The sequence below is a fragment of the Triticum aestivum genome, chromosome 5B, assembly GCF_018294505.1.
Source record: "Triticum aestivum cultivar Chinese Spring chromosome 5B, IWGSC CS RefSeq v2.1, whole genome shotgun sequence".
NCBI classification, from domain to species: Eukaryota; Viridiplantae; Streptophyta; class Magnoliopsida; order Poales; family Poaceae; genus Triticum; species Triticum aestivum.
Window position 1 is genome coordinate 333,751,874 of NC_057807.1, and position 9,210 is coordinate 333,761,083.

Sequence of the window (9,210 nt, forward strand, 5' to 3'; positions counted from 1 at the left end):
GAGGAGTCCTACTCCAACCGGGAGTAGGATACCCCCCCTTCCAAGTAGTAGGAGTACGAGGGAAGGAAGGGGAAGAGAGAAGAGAAGGAAAGAGGTGGCGCAGCCCCTCCCCTAGTCCAATTCGTACTAGGCCTTGGGGGGGGGGTGGGCGGCCTGCCCCTCTCTCTTTCCCCTAAAGCCCAATAAGACCCATATATTCCCTGGCGAATTCCAGTAACTCTCCGGTACTCCGATAAATACCCGAATCACTCGGAACCTTTCTGATGTCCGAATATAGTTGTCCAATATATCAATCTTTACGTCTCGACCATTTCGAGACTCCTCGTCATGTCCCCGATCACATACGGGACTCCGAACTACCTTCGGTACATCAAAATACATAAACTCATAATACCGATCGTTACGGAATGTTAAGCGTGCGGACCCTACGGGTTCGAGAACTATGTAGACATGACCGAGACTCATCTCCGGTCAATAACCAATAGCGGAACCTGGATGCTCATATTGGCTCCTACATATTCTACGAAGATCTTTATCGGTCAAACCGCATAACAACATACGCTGTTCCCTTTGTCATCCGTATGTTACTTGTCCGAGATTCGATCCCCGGTATCTCAATACCTAGTTCAATCTCATTACCTGCGAGTCTCTTAGTGATAAAGTAAAGCAATTACATGGCGATTGCATTTCATACAATAAAGCGACAACCATATGGCTCCTACCAGTTGCCGATAACTGTTACAAAACATGATCATCTCATACAACAATTTATATCATGACGTCCTAACCATATCACATCACAACAAGCCCTGCAAAAACAAGTTAGACGTCCTCTACTTTGTTGTTGCAAGTTTTATGTGGCTGCTACGAGCTTCTAGCAAGAACCGTTCTTACCTACGCATTAAAAAACCACAAAAATTTTTCGTCAAGTGTGTTGTTTTAACCTTCGACAAGGACCGGGCGTAGTCAAACTCGATTCAACTAAAGCTGGAGAAACAAACACCCACTAGCCACCTGTGTGCGAAGCACGTCGGTAGAACCAGTCTCATGAACGCGGTCATGTAATGTCGGTCTGGGCCGCTTCATCCAACAATACCGCCAAATCAAAGTATGACATGCTAGTAAGCAGTATGACTATTATCGCCCACAACTCTTTGTGTTCTACTCGTGCATATAACATCTACGCATAGACCTGGATCGGATGCCACTGTTGGGGAACGTAGTATTTCAAAAAATTTAACTACGATCATGCAAGATCTATTGAGGAGAAGCATAGCAACGAGCGGGGAGAGTGTGTCCATGTACCCTCGTAGACCGAAAGTGGTAGCGTATAGTAACGCGGTTGATGTAGTCGAACATCTTCGCGATCTAACCGATCAAGTACCAAACGTACGGCACCTCCGCGATCAGCACACGTTCAGCTCGGTGATGTCCCTCGAACTCTTGATCCAGTTGAGGCCGAGGGAGAGTTTCGTCAGCACGATGGCGTGGTGACGATGATGATGAAGTTACCAACGTAGGGCTTCACCTAAGCACTACGACAATATGACCGAGGTGTAAAACTATGGAGGGGGCACCGCACACGGCTAAAGATCAACTTCTGTGTCTATGGGGTGCCCCCCTGTAACATCCCAAAATTCTAAATTTTGGAATGTTATATTAAATAATAGTTTTGATTATTTGTTTGATTGTTGCGCGAATGATTGAGTAAAATTGAGTGCAACTTGAAACTTTTTGAAAGTTGAATGAGAGGGAATAAAAGGACTTTCCCAAAAGTGTTTCCATCTGAAATGATTTTAAACCTCATTTGAAAGTAATGCAAACTTCATGCCACTCAAGGACTTTCAAGAGAGTAGATGAAATGACTTCTCCAAAGTTTAAATGAAAGAGAGTGGGGAGATAAACCACTTTTGGAATTCCATTTGGAATCCTTCCCATTTGAATAGTTTCAAATTCCTCTTACCCATTTCAAAATTAAAAGAGAGGAGCAACATGACACTCCAAACCAGGGCGAATTTGAAATATATTTGAATGAGGAAAACCGAAAAGATTTGGAAGTGGTTTGAATTTCAATTTCAAAACCATTTAGGAGTTATTTGGCTTTTAATAAAATTATTTTTCTCCTAAAAATAAATAGAGGGAAATAAGGGTAAAATTATTCCCTTCAATGGAAAATTAGGGAAAATAATTTTGAAACAATTTTGGTATTTTAAAAATGATTTTTGTTGGGTTTTATTGCAACAGCAGCAATGTTTGACTTTTATGAATTTGTGTGGATTTTATTTGAACACAGAAATATGTTCATATCACAGGAAATCTTTTTCCGAATATTTTGATTTATTATATGCCCATATAATTCTTTTATTTATTTATTTAATATTTTGTTTTGTTCTCTGTTTAGAAAAAGAAAACAGTTTAAAAAACAAAAGGGGGGCCGCTGCCTGCCCAAGGCCCATCCCTCTCTCTCTCCCTCTTGTTTTTTTTCTGATCGCTAGACCCCACCCCGCTTTTTCTTCTCCTCCACGTACATACAGAATACTTCGTAGATCGTACCCGTATATGCTCACCGTATATGCTCACGAGGCCGCTGCCGCCGCATCCGATCTTCGTGGGAACCCTATCCCGGGTCAACCCCTCGTCCAAGCCTCATTTACTATCTATCTACTACCACTATAAAAGAAAAAGAGGGACAGATCCAAACAATCCCACCCATTCATCATCAAGATGTAATAACTCTTAATTATTCTGTGTTTAACACTACCAACCATGCATTAAGCCAAACCCATCGATCCCTAATCTGCCCAACCGTTCAGAAAGAAAAACAATATGCTGCCCGCAAACGACCGCACGACCTCTCCCCTCCTCCCCGCACGACCTATCTCGCCCCCTTCTCCTCACACGTCTCTCGCCCCCTCCTCCCGCGCCGTTCGCCGCCCCGCCGTTCCTCCCGCACCCTTGCGCCGCCATTAGCCACAGGATCCGCCCTGCCGCGCGCGGAGACGCCTCCAGCAGCTGCCGCCGATGCCGTAACCTCCCCCTGCCTCTACCCCAGGCGCGAGGAACCTACCTCCCGAAGCAACCGGAGCGGCAAAGCGGCGGATGAATGGAGAGATGGCGTCTGTGGCGGCGGGGAAGGAGATGGCGCGGGCGTCCTACATCCAGATCAAGCACGAGGAGGAGCGGCGAGGGCCCGAGGGCCGGTTCTTCTCCGTCACACGCGCGCCGATGTCGCCGCGCGTCGACCAGATCCTCGCCGGGCGCGCCTCCTTCGCCGACCTTGCTGCACAGCACTCCGGCTGCTCCTTCGCCCGCCGCGGCAGCAACCTAGGTATGCCTCCACTTGCCCCACCTACGCGCTTAGCAGGCTTTCATATAGGGTCTCCGATCATGGCGAACCGGAAGCACCAGCCCACGAAGAGCTCGACAGCGTGAGGTCCTCTCCTGCCAGCAGTAGGTGACCAGGCCGAGATCCACCGCCGAGCCAAGCACTTCTCCGTTCTTTTTCTTCCTCTGTTACACAGCCAAAACAATTTTCTTTAGAACAATCGTATCTCCAGCCAGCAGTACATGAACCTACAGCACAAATAATGGAGGAGCGAGCGACTACAATAGAGGATGGACCTGTGGTTGCTTTCCAACTCTTTTCTTCAAAACAGTCTGAGAAAGAGTGCAAAGGAAATTGGACCATATTCATATGCAACGGGAAATTGCTCAGGAATATCTCCATCTTATGCTTATTGCTTTGATATAGAGTGACCTATAAAAGGGTCAAAACAATCAGTGAGATACTTCTCTGGATGTAGAGCTCATTGACGTATGCCTAAAAAAATAAAATTATATTTTTTACACTATTATTCTCAATTGTATGGTTGAACATTCATTACCTTGTGGTTTGTACTTGGTCCCAGCCTCCCAAGCTTAAATCCGAAGTTGTTCTGTATAGGGGAGTGAATTGTATGAGTGTGTTTCCAGGCTTAAATCTGAAATTGTTGTGTATACCATATGTGCATGCGGTGCGTATGGTAGAACCAATTGATTTGCAGAAGATGACATGAATCGGAAGGGTAATCAGTGCCGCCAACGGAAGGCTCGGCAGTGCTGATCACCAGAGCTAGACTACTGGCAGTGCCATCCAAATCCTCGGTGACGCTCAAGGTATATACACTGTACACACAAAGGGGTCCACATGCAATTATCTAATTGTTGGATGCATCAGATTAACATGCTGAATGAATCACATGTGTATACTTGAGACAAATGAATGTATTAATGGTTAGTCAATTTTTTTATTCATCATTTTTACATGTCCTCCAGGGTGACCATAGTAGCATATATTCAGCCCAAATACAGTGCTGTCATCAAACGCCGTCTGCAATTTTCTAGCTCCAGGAATTTCGACCGTCCTACAAGAAGAATCAGTTGAGAAGGTTGGTCTATGCTTCTTCAAAGGCTGAGTATATACTCTTTGTTGTTAATTGTAGTGATAGTTACTATTATTGAATTGCTAAGGTGACAAACTGACAGTTACTGCTTCATGAGCTTACTCTCAGGTAATACCATCTCAAGATTTACTGTCATGTTGAATGTTACTTCTGTACCAAATAAGGCCTCTGAAATATGTTAAAGTATCTTCCAGTTTGCACAAGTTAGCCTACATAGGATGACACTCAAAACTGTATTGAAAAACCTATGTGTTCTTATGTTTTAGATCATGACACCGTGGTAAATTAAACTTTAATGAATTCAAATGTAGGTTCTGAAGAATGAATTGAGAATCGTGCTACCTTCCGGATCCACACATATTTTGCCTGAACACATTTATTCAGATGTTTGTTTCTTCACAATACTTTAGCTCTGTAGATTACGTTGCTTCGGCTATTCTGCAAGCCTGCAATTGTTGAACACGAGAATAAAATGGGTTTAAGCAAATAAAAGGTGCGAGGTACTCCCTCCGTCCGAAAATACTTGTCATCAAAATGGATAAAAGAGGATGTATCTAGATGTATTTTAGTTCTAGATACATCTCCTTTTCTCCATTTTGATGACAAGTATTTTCGGACGGAGGGAGTATGTATGTTCCACCAAGTCCAACATTTGCAGGCAACAACAAATAACACAATACTCCAGAGTATATCTTAATGCAGCTGGTGTAGGGGTTATTGATAGGATTATCAGCTACTCCAGTGTTGTCATGTTTCTTGCTTCTTACATATTTGTACTTTTGATTGTTTTTACGTTTGATCAAAAGGTTTCATACCGAATATTAAGAAATTTGTTTACATCTATGGTTGTGATTGCATCTGCTTGCAGAACGGTCAATTTTAAATTATCTATAGAAGGCTGTGTACATGAGAGGCGTGGCATGCTATTGGAAATTATAGCATACTGTATATGGCTTCTAAGCAATTTGAAAGTTTAGGACACAATAGGAAGTCATATTACGATGGTTTCCGATTATTGACAAATCTCTATTTTTCGAGGGCAGCAAAATTATTTTCTAGAACTGATAGTTTCTTCAGCAATTTTTTAGTTTGCTTCGTGATACTTTATAACTGAATATGAATATGTAGTTAGCTTATTTTTCTTTTATGTGATATGTGAGTAAATAGCAATTAGCTGCCTGGTTTACTGTGATTTCAAACTCAACTTTTGTGTTATCTAGCTGCAGTGCTAGGACTGGTTGTTGCCCAAAGAGATGATATGACCATCAGTTTATGGTCTTTTTGAGCTTGATGTTTCTGTATTGGAGAAATGAAGTCTTCGGCATGTACACGGTGTAAACAATCATTGGAAAAGGCGAGATGAAGATAAGAGGAGCATATAGAAGTTTCTGATTTGTATAGGAGGCCTTGTTGGTATGATTTATTTTCCTGATGGTATATTCATCTCATTAGGAAGGCCTTGTTGTGTGGCTTTGGTCTTCCTAAATTTGTGTGTGGATTTTTCTCTTTTCTTTTTAGCTTTGTGAAACAATGACTATCCTAGTGCAAGATCTACTCATGGATATTTCCTTATTGTACAGTTTTCCATTTTAAAATAGTAGACATTTCTCCATTGTTGAGATGTTGATAGGACAAGTTTAATAGATTGTTTATCTTACCAGGACTAAGATTAGCCTGGAGAAAGTGTGGCTTGCATGCCATCTATGTCATACACAAATTATTAAATTTTCTTTCTTCATTTTTTGTTCATGAATGTTGCACTCTTGGAGATGAGACTCAGAATGGATGCATAATGGTCCTGGCTACTGGCGAGCTTGAAGCAAGTGGTGCGTGTTGTGACTCCCACTGTGGCGCTGTAGTCGACTCCATCAATTCAAATTCTGAAGATAACATGTAGCCTGAATCCAAGAGGGAACAAATCCAGTTGTTACAAGACTGCGTTCTGTTTTGCATATTTTGTTGACAGTTTGCATCTCTGCCATGTTCATCTTGGATTATGATTTCTTTTTCATCTGCTCCCACTTATATATGTATTATAAGTCCTTCGAAGTACACAGAATAAATCAGACATTCTGAAATCTTTAGTATACAACTGCAATTTCATCTTGGATTATGATTTCTTTTTCGTTTGCTCCAACTTTGCATACATCCTCAGAAGATAAATGTGGGGTTCGTATTGAACTTCACCTTTAGAGATGCAGGGATTATCAGCACTACAGAATTCAATAAAGAATTCAATACACAAGAATTTAATGTGTTGATTTGGTTGAGACGTGCATTGCACGTGCATGCTAACTAGTGTCCTATAAATAGCCAAGACCCTCCTCTTCCGATTCCCCTTGAAACCCCTCGCCAAAACCCACCCTATCACACGCCCTCGTCGTCTGGATCTAGCCGGAGTTCACGCGGTTCACCGGTCGACTCCGACGCGTGTAAGCATATACAAAAAATTTCCTTACATATAATACTGTCCCTCGTCGTTGTGAACCTCTTTGACATGTTTCGGACGTCCAGGAAGCACCGGAGCCACCGCCTCAAGCTCGCAACGCCGCCGGAGTTCATCCAGAGCAAGAGAGTTTACGGTGACGCCCGCTCGACCCCGACGTCTCCTCGCCTCATCTTTAACAGAAAATCTGACGCCCTTGCCACTCTGCATCGTCTCGACATCACCGCCGAGGCCGTCGTCGACCGGAGCCGCCGCCACGCCAGAGCCCTCTTCCCTGCCTACGCTCTGCTCTTCTCTGTAAGTCACGCTAGCGTCCAGCTCGTTCCAAAAAAAAAAAAAAAACGATTCCTAGATTGGTTTTTGTTTAGATCGGTTTTTTTAAATTGTTTATTTGGTTTAGGTCGAACCGGTTCGCCGGTTTTCCCTTATTAAGCGCACGCGCGCAGTTTTAGTTAAGTTTCGGCCGAGCGTCTTTTAACTTCAGATCGCCCACCTGTTTAGGCCCAGTAGCAGCCCATGCGTAGCTAGTGCCCGATTTGTTTTATTTTATTTTATTTCGTTTCTGTTTAAAAAACAAAATAGTTCTGTTTTTAGAAATTCAATAACTTTTATGTTTTAGACCGAAATTGAGTGATTCTTTTTTGCATTGTGTCACAAATTTGTTTAAGTTTCTGTTTGTGTACTTAGGTTTCAAATTTGAGTAGTTTAAACTTGAGTTTGATGAAATTTGTTCAAATCACTAAATTTGGTCATATTTTGAGTTTTACAATGTATTTTTGATTGATTATTTTTGCTACTGTTTTATTATGGTTTTGTTTATCCAGAAGCATATAGTTATTTCTTTTTAGTTATTTTAAATTAAGTTTTTAGTAGAACAATATTGTTTTAGTCATAGTTTTGTTTTAGTTTTTTTCTATATTTTTTTATTATTTTTAAATTATTTCTTTTTGTCACTTCTGACAAATTTAGTTTTGTTTGTGTTAGTCAACCAAAGAAAATTTTATTTTTATTTTAAGAATTTATTTTATTTAGTTTTGTATGAAAACTTGTTTAGGTCATAGTTAGTGTTTCATAAAAGCTTTTTATTTGTTTTTTTGCAAATAAAATTTTATGAAAAATACTTTTTGTTAACTTAGTTGTTTTACATTTTGTTTCTTGTTAACTTATTAGTTTAGTGTTTTAATTGTTGTTAAGTTTTTACTTACGGCAAAACTATGTTAGGTGTTTGTAGTAAAGTCGTAGACTTTCCTTAGTAGTTTTTCTTGTGGTTTTACTTGAAGTTTCTTTGGAGTTCATTTGAGTTTATTATTGCGTTTTCTTTGTTGACTTAGTTGTTATTTTTGAGTGCTAGAATTGTTTGCTTATATGAATGCTATGTATGTTAATATAGATTTTCAACGGAGTGACGATTAGTTCTACCAAGTCATTATTCTGAGGGCATTATTATCTTCAACATACCAGGCAAGTTCACTTTGACCATGTTATTCATACCTATGTTTTACTTGCATGTAGTGCCACTTCTTTTATCATTCCCTCCAGTAGTTATATTGAATCTTGTAGTTGAGTAGTATGCATGAGGTAGGAACCCATCTCCCTATTACCAAGCCCGGGACGTTATTTATTTTAATGATACGCTATAGTAGATGGGGTTGGTATCAGTGCTCGAGAGTGGTGTGAGTATGAAGAACTCTACGTCAATGACGACAACTCCATGATGGCATCTGCAAGGACTGCATCTTCAAGGCCAAGACTTCAAGACTCAAGACAAGAATTCAATATACCTCTGGGTGGAGAATGGTTAAGAAGGGTACATTGGTGCGTCCAGTACTCGTTGATTTTGGAGAAGCGTCATGATATCATACGAAAAGCTCCACCTAGGCTCAAAGAGAAGGAAGAATACTTCATGCCCGGAAGCTTACCTGTGCAACCGCAAGTCACCATGGGCTCTGGCTTGGTTGACCCTAGTGGTGACTCTGGCTGGGACGGTGCTAGCAGATGTAGAACTAAGGTAGGATTGGATGAGCACCGGACAGTGGTCAGGGGAACTCTTCAGAAGACCATATTTCGGTCGTCTTGTTCTCAAACACCCTGAAGTGCGAGAACGTAAAAAGAGGGACCGAATCTTGCGGGTAAAGTGTACAAACCTCTACAGAGGGTTAAAACCTAATCGATTAGTCGTGTCCTCGGTTACGCACAATTTGAGCCTCTGGACTTGGATCTATCTCGGAACTCTCAACACCGGACTGATAACTTAATTGTGGGCAACTTATGATGATTTGGGTTATGAGGCATCGGTTGGCGGAACCATGTCATGATACAAAA

General features: G+C 41.4%; 1 long non-coding RNA gene across 1 annotated transcript; it reads left to right on the forward strand.

Annotated features, from left to right (window-relative positions):
* Nucleotides 1-2,821: 2,821 nt before the first annotated feature.
* LOC123111717 (uncharacterized) lies at nt 2,822-6,531 on the forward strand. The gene is made up of 3 exons (XR_006454662.1): nt 2,822-4,155; nt 4,315-4,427; nt 5,663-6,531. It is a non-coding gene; the product is annotated as an uncharacterized lncRNA (long non-coding RNA).
* The last annotated feature ends 2,679 nt before the right edge of the window (nt 6,532-9,210 follow it).